We start from the raw sequence: 16,803 nt of genomic DNA, 5'->3' as shown, positions 1-16,803 counted from the left end.
AGTAGAGACAGGTTTTCACCATGTTGGCCAGGCTGGTCTCTCACTCCCGGCATCAAGCAATCCACTTACCTTGGCCTCCCAAAGTGCCGGGATTACAGGCATGAGCCATCGTGCCTGGCCAAAACCAGTACATCTTTTAATGAAGTTTATTTTCTAACATCTGACCTTGACAGATCTATTATTAATAATCTTTAGAAATTTCACTTGTGTGATTCATTCATTTCTAAATGTTACTACCGTTCACATTACCAAAACAAAACAAAAACCCCAAAACAATTTCTTTTTCTATTATTGGGAATAGGGAAGGAATGGCTTTTACCGTTTGTGTGAGAAAAAATAAGCAACGGGATGTAATTTATGTGTAAATATCAAGTCAAAGTAATTTTAACAGTGAGGTCTTTGTTAATAAGTTCACTTGAGTGGTGAAGTAAGCTAGCTTTCAAAGCTTTTTGGACTTTCTAGATTAAAAGAAGGAAAGTGGGCAAGTTTAACTAACTCTGCAGTTAGTGTCAAGATTAGAGGAAGCCAGTTCTCTACACAGTATAATCCCCACTTGTGACATCAATTGCAGGTTTGGGGGTTCCCAAAACCATCCTTGGCTTCAGCAATTGCCTTGAAAGACTCAGAATGCATTGAAAGCTGTTATATTCACAGTTATGGTTTAAGAAAAGGATACAGATTAAAATCAGAAAAGAGAAGAAATATGTAAGGTAGAGTCTGGGGAATTATCAGAGACTGAGCTTCTGTTGTCCTCACCATGGAGTCAGGATATGTCACTTTCCTGGCATCGATGTGTGACACAGAGCATTGCCAACCAGGGGAGCTCACTTGAGCCTTTGATGTCTGGAGTACTGGGACTTGACTATATACTGTCCCTTACATGGCTGACCTTTAGTCTCCAACCCCTTTTGAATGTTGGTGTTGGGCTGATAGTTTTAGTTTCTGGTCCCTCTGAGAGGCAAAACTGATAGTGCTTGGCCCAAACCACCCATTGTAAATCACATTATTAGACTGTTCAGTGGCCAAAGCCTTCAGCCAAACAAACACACTCCTATGACATTTTGAGTTCAGGAGATCACGTTCTCATAGCTGAAGGCAAATGCCCATCTCTTTGGCCAAGGTTAATTCTTCCCTCCACTAATGAGGGGGCAAGGGGGAAGATGAAGACAGTATACTGTGTGTCAGACAGCATGCTACGCATTGTTTCCTTTAAGCCTTTGAACAACATTATTAGAAAGAGACTACAGTTACCCTTAGTTTACAGACAGCTGGATTTAGCAAGATTAAGTAATTTTATCCAACACTGTATACATAGTGTGGTGGAACCAGGGTTTGTACCTCTTTTGGCCTAACTCCAAAGGACATCTCAGACACTTCGCTGCGTTGCTTCCACCAAAACTGAAAGAGTATAATGATATGTAATGTAATGACCATTTAGAAGCAATTATTCTCAAGAACTGAGTTTTTAGAATAAAATTGTCATTTAGATTTATAAGAATGTGCAGTGCTCCTTTAATAATGTAGGATATAGAGGAAGAAGGTTGATATATGGATGGTTACTTCATTGAATTCATACCTTCTGAATGGAATCCAATCAGCACTGTACCATTTAATGAATTGAAACTCATTTATGGGGTGTGTGTTTTATCCCAGGTGCCTTGCTGGCCATTGGTGACCCAAAGATGATGAAAAATATGTTCCTGCCCACGAGGAGTTAGCGACCTACTGGGGTATGTACAATGCTTATTTTGTTATTTTTAATATGATGTTTGTGTTAAGTATTGTGTAGAGAGCTAATATGTAAAAAGTATTTGGCAAATAAATTTTGCAAGTATTTGGCACAATTTTTCCTTTTACTGAATGTACTAATGCTAAAAAAGTTGATAAGTTGGAGATTGTTGCTCATATAACCAAATCCATTAAAAACAGGTTCAATTTTTGTAGATTCTGTAGTAATAGGGCAGATTAAATTTTAAAAAGCCACTGAGACTTGTCTGTACTTCCTACATTTGTGTGTACTTGAAGGCAAATGAAAGTAGACTAGAAATGCCACCAAAGCACATCACACATTAGCAACAATGTGCATTTCTTCTTCACACATGTAACGTTGATTATTCTGCTTTTTATTGGTTACTTTATTCGTAATTACTATCTTTTCATCTTCTCCTACTTCATCAGTTCCTCCAATTGAGCGAAGTCTATACTGGGATAAAATATGTCTTTCCTTTCTTAATTAATGTTGATTTTTGCCAAAATATATATTTTGAGTCATAGTAAAATTTATAACAGTTTCTTCTTACAGTAAACCATGCAGGTTGCTGTGAATAGTCTTAAAGAACTAAATATAGTAAATGCAGTAAATATAAACAGAAACTATTAGATTCTAATGCTGCTTTCTATATTTTATAGCGTATTGTAGGGGGATAGAATTAGAAAAAAAGATAAGAAATATAAGTTGAACTTAATTTCCAGTAGTTCAAGAAAATGCTACACAACTCTAACAAGGATGAATTTGGATACATTTAATAAGTGTTAATACACTATTTAGATTGAACATCATACCTGCTGAGAGTGCAGTTCTGATCATTTTTAAAATGTGAGGAAACCAGGAAAGAACATATCTCTTTTCTTGGCAATATGATTTTAATTTTTAAAAGCATTTAATTACATAAACTATATCCATCATCTTTGCATAGATAAATGTTGTGGCAATTTTTTGAATGAACCTCTTGGTTTCCTAAGAAATTATGGATACACCATAAATTTACAAATGAAAGGCCATTCATCAGAGTTATAAATATGAGTGGTTCCCATGCTGATGCCCATGTAAACTTAAAGTGGTTTAATATCTATTGGCTTTTGTATATAGTTAGTACTGAGAAGAATATAGATATTGTCATACTTACATGGTGTCATAACATTGGCAAAGTGGTAGAACAACATGCAATATTTTTTGAATAGCATGGCATTTCTTTGAATTATTGCTGGCAACAGAACATAAATCAGCCTTAATGATGGATATTCCAAAGATGTTTATTAATCTATTCATTTAATTTAAGATACTCACTCTTGGCATTTATATAGAGCCAGCTCATAGGAAGTGGCAAGTGCTTCTAAACCTCAGCAGTTACTTTTAGGGACCCCATTATTATGTCAGCTAAGTCTGGTTGCAATTGAGATCAGAATGCATAAAAATTATTTCCTGCTAATATCTGCTAAAGATATTTAAGCAAAATGGATCTTCTTATATGTGTCTAAACAAAATCTCAATTTGTTTCACCATTGAATGAAACTTACTACATGGCTGTCTATTTGAACTCTCCAGTTTTAAAGCCTGTTTTTCTTCCTTTTTTTTTTTTTTTTTCTTTTTTCCTTCCCCTACCCCTTTCCTTTCTCTCTGTCTTTTTCTCCACTAGAAAATAATCCTGCATTGTGTAAATTTGATTGAAAAGGACTGGAAAACTGACAAAATTCCTCTGTACCAAATTAACAGCATATGGCATATGATTTTGATAATATGTAATAAGATTAAAGACAGCTAAGATGGACGAAAGTCAAGAGCACAGAGTACAGAGGGAATTTACATTTGATAGGAAAGGTCAAAGAAAGCCAGTAATAGTTACACTGAAGAAGGAGTCAGCTATGCAAATATTATGGAGTAGGATAGTATGAATGTGTGTGCATGTGCTTTACTAACATATGAAAAATTCAGGCACAGAGCTAACTTCTGAATTAAAATAATGTAAACAGAATTCAGTTTCTCTCCATCTCTCAGAGTCCACTAATACAGCCTCAGTTTCTGACTTCATTTGGTAGTAAGATGGTGGCAGGGGCATTGCTTCAGCTGTAACATCCTCTCAGGCTTCAGGTCAAGCTGGAAAAGAGAAGATGCCTTTCTCAGAAGCCCTATAAAAAGTGTCTTTGTACTAATTTGTTCTGATTAGATCACTGAATAATCCTGTGCCCCTCTCTTGGAGCAGAGAGCAGAATCACTTTTGTAATTTTCCATGGACTAGGCACTGGGTTTGTATCCCAGAAGGAAATAGGGTACTATTAACTGAAAGAGGCTGCATTAATGCTAGGTAGCAAAAAATAAATGGATTGCTGCCAGAAAAATCACAATGGGCACATATACATGAAAATTTGCATATCATTCTAGAAGCCTTTGGATTTCCTAGCAATCTGTGGGTTCTAGGATAAGAAACTTGAATAGTGACATTGGGTCTGTGCCTTCTAGAACAAACAAAAATAGCATTGCTACCATAGCCATCCAGGATAATGAGTTGTTACTGGGACTATTTCCTGAATAAAGAGACAAAATGAAGATAATATGTAACGAGTAGTTTAAATGATAATACCAAATTAAGAATAAAAGCAAGTTACATAATTTTGTTAACTAAAGTGGAAATGAGTGGTTCAGCCTTGGAGGTGCTTCTTTACTAGTATTTGTATTAAAAAACTAGGCAAATCTTTTATTTAAGGTAAGCACTTTATACTGGCAACATAAAAAGACATATTAGGAAAAGAAGTTTTCTTTGATTCAATAGCTTTTATTGTTATAGAAGCCTTTGTATCCCAAATCTCTTCAACTTCAGTTAAAAAAGTAGTAATCAAGTCTATTAAAGTAAATTGTAAATAAAATCGTTTTCAATAATTATATCAAATTTTGTGTTGATTAGCTGATTTTTTTCTTCTTGTCCATATTTTATTTTGGAACATATTGATGAAGTCATTTATTTTCTTAATAATTATTTTTAATTGAGTAATTTAGATAGAATTGATAGAAGATATAAGTCAATCATAGGAAAACATGGGTACTTTTTAAATGCCTACATGGCGATTATTTATTTTTCTATGCAATTGGGAAGAAATTAACCTTTTAACAAGGTGAAGACAAGAGTAGCTGTCACTGAAATGGAAGTCATAATTATGCTTTATTGTTCCATAGATTCCTTAGTTTCTTGAAAGAAGGAGTCAGCCTGGAGTTTTAAGTTGCTTCACTTGAGCATAACAGTTTTTCCTCTTGAGCAACTCAAAATATCACTCAAAAATGGGAAAAAATTCCTTGTTTACCAGATATTTGTAAGGAATAAATTTGTTAAAGAAGGTACAGTGTGTCACCTTTTGTCTCTTTGCACAAATGAAAGCCCTGTGAATTTAGCACTGTTCCTCATGAATGGATAAACTTTTGAACCAAAATCTTCCATTATTACTAAAATGAATTGTTACTCCTCCTCAAGTTTGATAATACCCAAGTTGCAGAGAAATATATCATTTTCCCCCTACCAATTAATGCCACTGAAATACAGCTATCATGGGGGATGATCAGTTTTCAAAATAGTTATACAAAGGCCGTAGTGTATCTGATTATGAAGATTAACATGTTATTTGGAAAATAACCTCTTTCCCCAAACCTCTGTTTGCCACCAGTTCTTGCTTCGACTGAGACGTTCATGGATTTCTGATCATTCTGTGTGTGTATAGATTTTGTTTTGTTTTCCTTTCTAGATTACAGCGTATCTTTACATAGTGTCAGTTTTCTGTGAGTAGAAAACAGCAGGTAGTTCATTTGCAGAAAAGTGATTTACAGATTTTCTTGCTATGCATTCCTTCCTTTGATTTTCAGTTCCAGTTTTAATTCTAACCTAGCTAGGGGATTGCTTCTCTCCATAGTAATATATCAGTCATCAATAGAGTTTGGAGGAAAAGCGAGTTTCTCACTTATATGAAGAATAAAGAACAAATTTATTCATACATATATATGAAAAAGTGTTAAGTTGTTCTTCAGTTTTGGCTGACACAAATCAGTGGATATTTTTAAGGCTGTAGAGTGAAGGCAAGAAGACTATGTCATTCTTGTAGTCCTTTCTAAGGACAGAAGAAAGAGGATCAAAATACTGTAAGAAAAATCCAAACCATATTTTTGTAATGTGATGTCCAATTTGGCTGGGTAGGTGTGTTTTTCAGGTAAACTTAAATGCATTTACAGATGTGAATTATAAAAACATTTCCTAGTATTAATTTTAAGGGCTTTTTAAGGAGAAGAATGAGTTTCACTGAGAACCCCAAAGCATAGATTACTGAAGACAATTGCCTCTCTGAATAGGACATGAGCTAAGGAGTGAACAGAGGGAGAAAATTGGCATACATGTTTTGAGTTTCACTTTAGGACTCTTGAAAGCTTCGGTCACTGATTGGGATTTTTCTCTAACTAGGAGTCAAAGAGACAAAGAAGCTAATCTAAATAATCTTTCTCAGGTTTTCTAAAAATGCCTGCAGATGAAAACATGTCAGACAACTGATCCAATAGGGCGTGAAGGTTTTCTGTTTGTTTGTTTTAAATCCATTCTTTCCTGAGAAGGAAATAAAAGAAAGCCTGAGGTTGGTGACAGATTTGGGCTCTTGCCACATTCCCACCTCACTTTCACGGACATTTCTCTACTCCAGAGGAAGTTAATATTTTCCAGAGATGTTCCATAGGTATTCTAAATCATACTACAGACACCTGCTCCTATATATGGGTATGTTGTTCACCTAAGATGAATCAGACTTGATTTTTTTTTTTCATGTGCTTCCTTTAAAAAACCTCATTAATCACAGTCTGCAGAATTTAGGGGGAAAGTTGGGTTAAACAGTTGACACTGTTTAATGTAAATGATTTATGATTATTCCTTATGTATACACAATAGGCACTTTATAAATTAGATTGTCCTAGGAGTAACATGATACATAAATGTTATTGCTATAAATTCTACACTTGGCTATATATTTTGTATCTTGTGACCAGTGGACTTATAAATGCCGACTATTTCAACCTGCTCTTTCTACTCAATATTGTAAATGGTGACTTAGGTAAGCCTAACTGAGATGTATACAGAGGCAATCAAATTGCAAAAGAACAGGACATGCTGGCACCGCTCCAGCGTGACTTCTGGCTGTGTTCCAGAAGTGATGGCAGAAAGAAGAGAGAGACGGGAAGGTGAAACTATTAAATATATGTAGCCAAAAAATGAATCTAAATGATTACTAATTTTTTTTTTTTTTTTTTTTTTTTTTGCCCAGTAAAACCAAGAATCTGGTGAGAGAGAAATGGGGAAAAAGCAGAGCAAACAGGAAAAAAGCATTAGTAAAACCAATGTATTAAAATTTAGTTAGATGTTATTTCACAGGTGACTTTTCATTATTTAACATTAAGGAGAAAGTTAATAGGTCTGTAATTATAAATGTTTTAATATCAATAAATATTTCATATATTTTTATACACTGATAGACATAATATTTGATTACATGTTTTTACATTTCTGTGAATGATGAATTTGAGGAATTGGGTTTTGCAAATCACTTAATTCTACTGGTGGATCAAGACACTTTGTTATGTGTATAATGCTGTGATGCTAATAGCCCTCCCTTTTTTTTTTTTTTTTTTTCTTTTTTTTTTACTGTGGTTTCTTAGCTTACTGTGATTTTCTTTCTGAGATCCTATAGAATTTGAGAGAAAAATCCCTGAATAATGGGGTCATTTAGATCCAACTAATTGTTAAATATCAAACTCATCTAAAGTATTGAGTTAGATGGGAAAGGGTAGCACACCTATAACTGACCAGCCAGGTTAATATTAGTTTCCTGGTGTCGACTCCTTACCTGATCACAGAGTCCTAACATCAGGGCTGATTTGAGTGGTACTATGCACTAATTTGTGTAAGGGAGAACTGGGCTGTGAAGAATTCTATTTTGTTTATAGCATCTATTCTGATAGTGATTTTATAGTCCATTTTATAGGCTGAGTGTTCCAGTGGATTCCCTCTCCCCACGCCCTCTTAAGTATTAATGTCTACACAATTGATCTGGTTACCCGTGAAGTCAGTCCAAATCGGCTGTTACAGTGACTGAAAATACAAGATCAGTAATTGTAAAACCTAGAGGTTACTGTCTTGCACAAAAGGACTCAGTCTTAGCAGGAAATCCCCAAGTGAAAAGATGATGGGACTTAAAGCACTCCATATGTGTGACTTGTAATCACAAATCTTATTTTTTTTTTGGCTGTGATATTGAAGGAAATATCCAAAATGTGCCCCTTATGACTTCTGTAACGTACTTTTAATTGTCATACTCTGGAGCTATCCTGGTGTATGCATGGGAAAGAATATGCATATGCACATATCTCTATATTTGTAGGCACTGTAGTCAAAACACTTATTTGCCTAGCTCACTTAGCTGCATAGTTGACTTACCCACCCACCATCAAAGCCTCTAGAGGAAATAGGACAGAAAGGTCACACAGAAGCAGTAAAGCCAATGATCTCTTATAAAACAGTTATTTAGGTTCTCAGTGGCACTGTTCATCTTCTGGAAGGGAGATCACTCCGTTCTCTGCCCATCCCTCTGTCATCAGCATAGCTCTGGATGCTTGGAGTAAAAGAAGAAAGCCTGTTCTACCTTGTTGCTGCTGTACACTCAGGTAAGCCTGAACTGAAATCCCAGAGTGACTGCTGTACCAGACAGGCTAGACTATGGGGAGATTCTAGTGCTGACAGAGATCTTTACAGGGCTCAGTTCATTTGTCCTGTCAATTTTAACCAGTGTTTAAAGTTCCACTTTTTCTTATAGGAGGTTAAATGTAAATGCAAGACCTGTAGATTTATGTACATGTGCAAGTGTGCGCGCACACGTGCACACATACGCACATAAAATCTGAAAAAGTCTCATCACTGTTCCCTGTTTGTTCAGTGCAGAATACTTAGAGTACCTATCATTTACTGAGGACTTTCTTTGTGCCAGGAATTATTCTTGGGCTTTGCTTGTATTATATAATTTAAGCCTCCTACAGTACCCCTGTGAAACAGGTACTATTATTATACCCACTTTTTCAGCTGAGGAACTAGAGACAGAGAGAAATTGAATAACTTGCCATGGTTCAATAGCTAGTAAGAGGCAGGGCGGGATTCCCACTCAGGCAGAGTAATCTCAGGGCTCAAGCACACATTTTTGTAGGTTGATTTATAAGCAACATGCAGTGCTTCATGTATGAGAAGAATGTACTGGGGCCATCATTGAGCAGGAAATGGGATCCGCTTGTTTTTATTGTAGTAATGGTCATGTATCTTCCTCTCCCAGGCCATAGTGTGACCAATGGCAAACTTTTTTTGAGAGAGCCAGTCAAAACTGCATGGAATATTCTATGGCCACAGAAGAGAAAGGAATGTGCTGGTCGATATGAGGAGCTGACCTAAGACCTTGCTTTCACTATAACCACAGTAAACAAGCGAGCTAATGAACCATAGATGTTTAGTGTGTCATCAGCGTCTTTCAATTTTGTCATCCTGGGTAGCTACCATCAAGAAGGACGGAGTGCCCTCTATGAATATGTATTTAGTACTAGATATAGCAATTTATTCTTTTGAAGAGCACTTTATCATTTTGGTTTTGATAAATGTATAAACAATAATCAGTAGTTAGGGGTTTCAGGCGAAAATGGATGCCATTATTAGTGATTTAACAAGTTTTCCTGTGAATTCCATGTGTATCACTGAGTCTGGATCCTGCGACCCAGAGATGCATATATCCAGTTTTCAAGCAAGAGGCTTTAAAAGCCTCTTGCGCTATGAACCACTAGGATCTCAGAACTACAGTAGTTACTAATTTCCAGACTTTCAATATGTAAAATGAAGTACTCACACAAAAAACCTCGAGGCTGCATAGGTCAGTACATTTGCTTAAACTAATAATAAGATTAGCTTTTTCAGTTCTAGCTCTCCTTTTCCTATTTGCCTTGCTAACAAGGTCTTACTCCTGTTCAGTTACCTAGTGCCATGATCCCTCTACTTTTTGGACTTTTTATTATAATTTGAGCTGATTTTCCTAGTTCATGTAAAGAATTTCCATGAGAATAATAAAACATAAGGACTATTCAATAAATAAGAATGATGAAAACACAAAATTTCACCCAAACTGGGCAAAAGTGCATCTCACAGCACAGAATTCCGTAACATTTTGAAATTTGGTCTTTACAGATATTTTTCTCTGCCTGAAACATGTGTGCTGGTTCTATTTATATAAGGGAATAGTGACATCCTGTGTGTAGCTAGACTAATTGCCTCTGTAATTAACCTATTTGAGAAGGAAGTTACACAGAAATAAAATATCACTGAGTACTGAAAGAGGCAATTTTGTTTTAAAGCAAACTTCTAACTAACTTTACCAAAGGCTGTGGATAAAACAGAAAGATTCTTCCTTTATTTTATTCAGCTTCTCCCTTCCCTCCTTCCCTGCCATCCTTTTTCTTTTCTTCCTTTTTCTATCTTTATATAGTTCCACTAATCTTCTTCATTTTCTGCCTATGACCTTTATTCCCCATATTATAAGCTAAAAATCTAGTTGTTGTGAGTGAAGATTCTATTTTTAAACCCAGAATTAGGGAATGATGTAAGTGTGGTAAAAAGAGACAGCATTTTTGTTTGCAAGGCTATTCAAATGTCTTTGCATGTCAAGAGTAGGTAGGATATGTGTAGAATCATTTGGATGTCTTAGAAGCTGATGACAAAAAATCTTCACCTTCTTCTTTATCCCTTGATAAAATATGTATTAATTAAATTTAGAAGAGAGCACAAGAGCATGAAAAGCAGGTTTCTCTTGACTTCTTAAAACCAGAAATTATTGGAATGCAGTATGTTGCAATAGAAAGAGTACAGTTTTTAGAGTCTGAATTATTCAGATCTCATCCCAAAAGAATGGCTAAGGGGGAGCAAGAAGAACAATTTCTTCCTCCATGCCCATTTTCTTTAGTGCCCCTTGTAATAATTTCAAAAGATAATATGTGGCCAAGACATCTGAGAGAACAGTGGGAGAAAGCAAGAGCAAGACGCATGTAGAGAAATTAGTCAAAATTATCCTGCGGTGCGTGTCCTAACGCACCCACCAGACAACAGCAAGACCAGAGCATCAGGGCCCTCACCCAGCCTTAACCTCATGAGTAATCCTCTGCCTCATAATCAAAATGATAGTTTGAATCAGATCGCTTAATACTTTTTTTATGGGACAAAATGATATAGTTTTCAACTCAGGTAACTAAGTTTGTATTTTGCACATTATACTGACTGAAAAAGCTCTATTTAAAGTGGTCCCTACTACCAAGAAGAATTTCTTGAAATATATGAGAATTTGAAATATATGACTTGAAATATATGAGAATTTTAAGCCAAAGCAAACGTCGTCACTACATTATATACTGATTAGCATGGAATAGTTGGAGTAGAAATGTTTCTGGGATTCAAAGCATGGTGGACTTGGATTCCTCAATTTCCAGGATATACTTTTGATGCCTCAGTTTCTTTATCTGTGAAGTGGGGATAGATATATACCTCCTTTCTAAGGTAATCATGAGACTTTAGTGAAGAAGCATGTATGCAATCCTATCCAGAATGCCTATAAATAAATGCTTAAGAAATAGTAGCACATATTATTTTAGATAATATTTGATAAAGCAAAATGATTTAGTTAGCAAATAGTTGATTGTAAAGATAATTAACTATCTGGTTGAACTGTTCTTCAAGTGGATTTGATTAATGACCTAGGCTCACCATTTATTGCTTTGTGATCTTTACTGTAGTAACCTTCTACTTTTACTGATAATTTTTATTAGCAATAACTAAATTTCCATTCTTGGAAGATAGTGAAAGGACAATTTTTTGACAGTTAATTATTATTTCTTGGGAAAGATACAAAACAAAGAGGAGAAAGGAACACTTCAGAGAATTTTCCTGTGCATCACCTTTGTGGTTAATACTATAATCACTGATGATTATTGGATTGCAAAGAAGGCTTCTTATTGGTAAAAGGAAATCCTCAATTTTATATAAAAATAGTCTTTTGATCCTGGCTCTGTTTTGGCAATTGTGCTAATTAAATGTAGTATCTATAATTATTGAGGTGTCCCATATTTTTACACAAACCTCCCATCTGTTTTATTGGTGCTTTTCAATAAGATAGAAACTCAGAAAACCATCCTCTAGAGAATCAGATTCAGTTGCTTCTTATTATCACAAAATAGCTCACTCATCCATTCAACAAATATTTATTGGATGCCCATTACATGCCACACACTGTGCTAGTCTTGAAAATATGGTAATGAACAAAGTAGACAAGGCACGGGTTTTGTAGGTAGACAGAGGAGGTAGGTAACCCAAAACAAGGGATTATAGTAAAGTATGTAAGTCTTAAAATATAGAAAATTTGGTGTTTTGGCCAAACTGAGGCATACAATTTCAATAGTCTTTTTTTTTTTTTTTTTTTTTTTTTTTTTTGAGATGGAGTCTCGCTCTGTCTCCCAGGCTGGAGTGCAGTCGCATGATCTAGGCTCACTGCAACCTCTGCCTCCCAGGTTCAAGCAATTCTCCTGTCATCCTCCAGAGTAGCTGGGATTACAGGGATATGCCACCACGCCCAGCTAAGATTTTGTATTTTATTAGAGATGGGGTTTCACCATGTTGCCCAGGCTGGTCATGAATTCCTGAACTCAGGCAATCCACCTGCCTCAGCCTCCCAAAGTGCTTGGATTACAGGTGTGAGCCACTGAGCCTGGCCGAGGCATACAATTTCAGTTGTGGTTGGTGGGGTAGGAGTAGTCTTATCTCCTTTTAATTTCTGTAGCATTTTCCCTGTGCTTCCATTAGAACCTCCTGCTTTGCATTCTAGTTCCTTGTGATGATGGTGTCTTCTCTAGACTGCGGGATTCTGAGGAGGCAGGCAGGATACACGCGTGATTCTCCTTCGCGTCTTCACACAGAACCTACACTCATGCACTGGCATATAGTAGGCACTAAATAAATGCTATTGAAGGCATGCAGCAAGGAAGAAGTCCTAAAGGCTTGTTTCTCTTGTCTTAAAAAATTTTCTTAAATATTTCACCTCGAAGTTTCTCCTCCTTCATGTTAATGGTAGTACAAGAAGATAACCCAATGAAAGTCATGATTTCTCCCCACCACGCCCCACTTACCTATTAGTCTCTCAAAATTTAATCCACACCAAACTTCTCTGGAAGGAGTTAATTATTAATTGTAAGACATTCAAAGTTTGCTCTGCAGAAGTCTGACTTTATTTGCCATATGCAAATAAGAATGAAAGAAGCATCTATTATTTATGGTACACATTGGGGCATCATGATCAGCATTTTTTTCTCTGCCACTGGATCTGTCAAAAGGGTAAATGTTGGGGATGGTCAGTGTCTAGTTTTAAAACGTCAGAACTCTTCATTAGTTAATAGAAAGATGCAACATGTAACCGATGGTTTAGTATTCATTTGCCATTGCTTAAGTCCAAGTATTCGGAAACGCTACAAAATAAAATTAAATTTAGAGATTTTTTTAAAAATGGGAAAGTAATCAGCTTTTACACAAAAAAACAATTTGTTAATGAAGAAAATTCAGTATTGAGAAAAGATTTGGGTGAAAAGAATGAAGTCCTTTCATATTCTTCTGGTAGTAAGCGAGGTGCGCTGAGATTGAGAGGCCTGGGCATGGCGTTGCCTGCGAGCTGGGGTGTAATTTAGTGAGCTGACAGGAGGAGTGAAGTATCTCCTCAATATCTGTGTTTGGCAGAAGAGATGAATGCATACATCAGGAAACAATGTTTAAGTGTTTTATTTCCTTATTTCAGCCTGTCAAACTGTCAGTGTAGTTAATGGCCACCAAGAGAGAAAGAGAGAGAGAGGAAGGAGGAGGTACAGAGAGAAACAAAGGTGCTATGGAATCTGAAAAGAAAGAAACCAGAAAAGCATTTGCATGTTTCTGTGGCATAATGGTCAGTCAGACAAAAAATAACTCACTATATTCATCTCTTTACTAAAGCCAGATGTGCTGGTTCCCTACCTACCATCTCCGCACCTCTCTCTTTCCTTCCTTCACGTCCCTAATCATTGCTTCACTTAACTTTGATCTCTGTGTTTCCGTTCACTGGAGTCTAGATTGATTATCAATACTTAAGGGATTATTTTATGCTATATTGGTAGTATCAAATTTTGCTCAGTTTTTCAAGTTTGCTATCTTGTGTGTATTCTGTAGAAAATCTGATATTATGCTCTTTAATAAAAATGTCCACTTTTATGTGAAATATCTCCCCTTTTTTATCCTTTTGAGCATTTTTAAATCCACAAAGAATAAATCGGGCTGGATTTTGACCAATTGCATCTTTCTATTTTTTTTTTCTAAAAAAACGCTCAAAGTGAAATGCCTAAATCAGACATTTTATTCTTAGGAATACCAAACTATTCTAAATTTCTAGAAAAATCTTAGCACAGCCAGGGATTTCTAGTTCATAATAGGGAAGTATTTATATCGGCTCTTTTTGTGTCTGGAAATAAGTAATTTTTCCCCAGAAATAGAAAAACCTCTTATTCACCTCTGTGTCCAACCTTCAATTTAAACTCTTTGAATTCATACCAGTGATGAATACTTCTCATAATGAACAGTTTCGCTTGCCTTTAAACAGAAAACATTTAATTGGGAAAAATAAACAATTTGTTTTTAAAATATCGATGTAAAAATCTCATAAAATGATCTAAGGAAAAGTATTGTGGGGTGTTAAACACAGTGGGCCCTGAATCTGGCCTATCGTCAAATCACCTTAAAGACATTTTAAAATGACCTTGGGTGCCCCCTTCCAGATTGCTAGGATGTGTATCTGCAGGGAGGGGGCCCAGCATCTGTGTGTGAAAGATGCACCCCTCACCACACCTGCTAACTCCTGAACCCCAGGTGATACGGGTGATGAGCTGGCTGGGAACCACACTATCCTGATATTGCAGAAAGCTTTGCTGCCACTGCTGCAGGGAGCTCTATGAATCTGGCTGATTTCTAACATTTTCATTTACACATTTGGGGCCAGTCACAAGCTTTCGGAGGACAAAGTTTGTCATCTCTATACAATTTCTATGACCTTTTCCACCCCTAAAATCTTGTGACTTCATTACAATAATGAGGTTTTAAAATTTTAAACTTAGTTAAAATACACATACATTGTTTTATATTAGTTTTTTTTTTTTTTTTTAAAGTTACTAGAAGGAAACAAAAAATGCCAAAAAGTCAAAGAATCTCCCCTCTCGTCCCCAGTTTGATTTAAGTATCCTTGATTGGGCCTTTTATTTCATGATACCGATCACACAAATTTAATCATTAAAATAAAAATGCGCTGCTCTGCCCTTTAGATTATCCGCTGCTAAACTGAACGCTTCTCTACCCATCCAAACTTGATTATTACACAAATGATACGACTAGGCATCCTGTTGTGTTAGAGACCAATGGTCACCTTTCCTATCATTTATCTTTGATATCTTAGGTGGATTTGGCCCCCTAAAATATTGTTCACCTGTCAGCTTCTCTTTGTCTCCATCACCATGTATCCTGGGCCAGTCCAGGAAAGCCTGGATTCTGGAATATCCTCCCAATTGAGAGTCCTTCCAAGGAGTTGCTCTGCTCCAGTAAATGCTCTGTACTTGACAAAGATTTTAAACCTGCACATCTGATCATAGGTCTTCTCTAATGGAAAACTATCAATGGCTTTTCCTTGTGCTGAGGACCAAAATCTATGGCTTGGCCTGCAAGGCCTCATATGATCTCCCTTATCCTTCTCCCCTACCTTCTGCAGAGCAGACCCACTGGCCTCCTTCAGTTTCTCACACATGGTACACTCCCTTCCCCGCTTAGGGCTACTGAGGGTTTTGTTTTGTTTTTGTTTGTTTGTTTTCTGCTAGGAGATTGTTGCCCTCTAGTTCCTTTTCAGATCAGCTGAGTTGACATTCCCTCAGGAGAATATTTTCTCATATTCCAGACATGATTGGGTCCCCCTGGTGTATGCTCTCATAGAATACCTTGCATTTTCCTCCAGAGCATTTTTTCACAGTCTATAATTTCATATCAATAGAAATGGTTAGTTTTAACCTAATCTATAAGACTATAAACTTGGTAAGGGTAGGGATCTTGATTAATTTGTTCACCACTGATTTCCTCATTATTCAGTGTAATACATAGTAGTACATAGTCTTCAAGTGTTTGTTGAGTAAAAGAATAATGAGGCAACTGCTCCCTTATGCAGGAAGACCCCCATCCCCAACACATACTCTTCCCAGCCTTTTAGTCTATGCAAAGCATTATCATTTTTCTATAGCAAGGAATGGCGACACCTCAATCTGCCCCCACGTTGCATTCTCTTTCCCAGAAACATCTGAACTCCTGGTTTCAAAGTTTTCTGTACTCCTCTGAAGTTAAAGAGGAGCGTGAGAGCGGTTGCTCTAGGTCCGTTGCTTCACTCTTGAAAAAAGTGGTACATGGTTCTACAGAGGAAATATGGGTAGAGTAGAAACCCTTCCATAGTTACAGGAGATGAAGCCTCCAGGTTCTGGACTCCCCTGTTTGTTCGAGTAAAGGGTTGCTTCACAGAGGGTTAGATACATCTCAGATCTGACTTGGTGAATCAGAGTGTCACATTCCTGCCTTGACACAACACATTGACACAGGGTCCTGACAATAAGGGCAGTTTATAGAGCCAGATGGGATTTGACATACGGAGTTAGTTACGGCAGGGTATTTATTACCGTCTGCATCTTAAGTGTGTCATATTCTCCATACAGTGTAACGACCTGGGAAACTGGAGCCCCTGCCATGCACCTCATGCATTAGAGGGCTCTCTTCTGGCTGTGTCCCCATCCCCTGGGTGCGTGAGAAATTCATGAGAACCCATTGTAGCCATGCTCCAGGTATCTCATACCTCATAATTCTTTGTCCAAAGACCTTGTACCTGCCATACTTGTCAGTG

The 16,803-nt window shown here is 36.7% G+C and overlaps 1 protein-coding gene across 2 annotated transcripts in view; it reads left to right on the top strand.

The window, feature by feature from the left end:
- Window positions 1-16,803, top strand: part of SOX5 (SRY-box transcription factor 5) — a 1,032,593-nt gene that overhangs the window by 191,299 nt on the left and 824,491 nt on the right. For both annotated transcript variants that reach the window (XM_073020544.1, XM_073020543.1), the window contains exon 3: window positions 1,654-1,730. The gene's annotated coding sequence lies outside the window, so the exon portion shown is untranslated. The remainder of the gene's footprint in view (window positions 1-1,653; window positions 1,731-16,803) is intronic.

Source organism: Chlorocebus sabaeus, chromosome 11 (genome assembly GCF_047675955.1).
Source record: "Chlorocebus sabaeus isolate Y175 chromosome 11, mChlSab1.0.hap1, whole genome shotgun sequence".
In the NCBI taxonomy this organism is placed as follows: domain Eukaryota; kingdom Metazoa; phylum Chordata; class Mammalia; order Primates; family Cercopithecidae; genus Chlorocebus; species Chlorocebus sabaeus.
The sequence above is the reverse complement of the archived record's forward strand: the minus strand, read 5'-3'. Positions and strand labels throughout refer to the sequence as shown.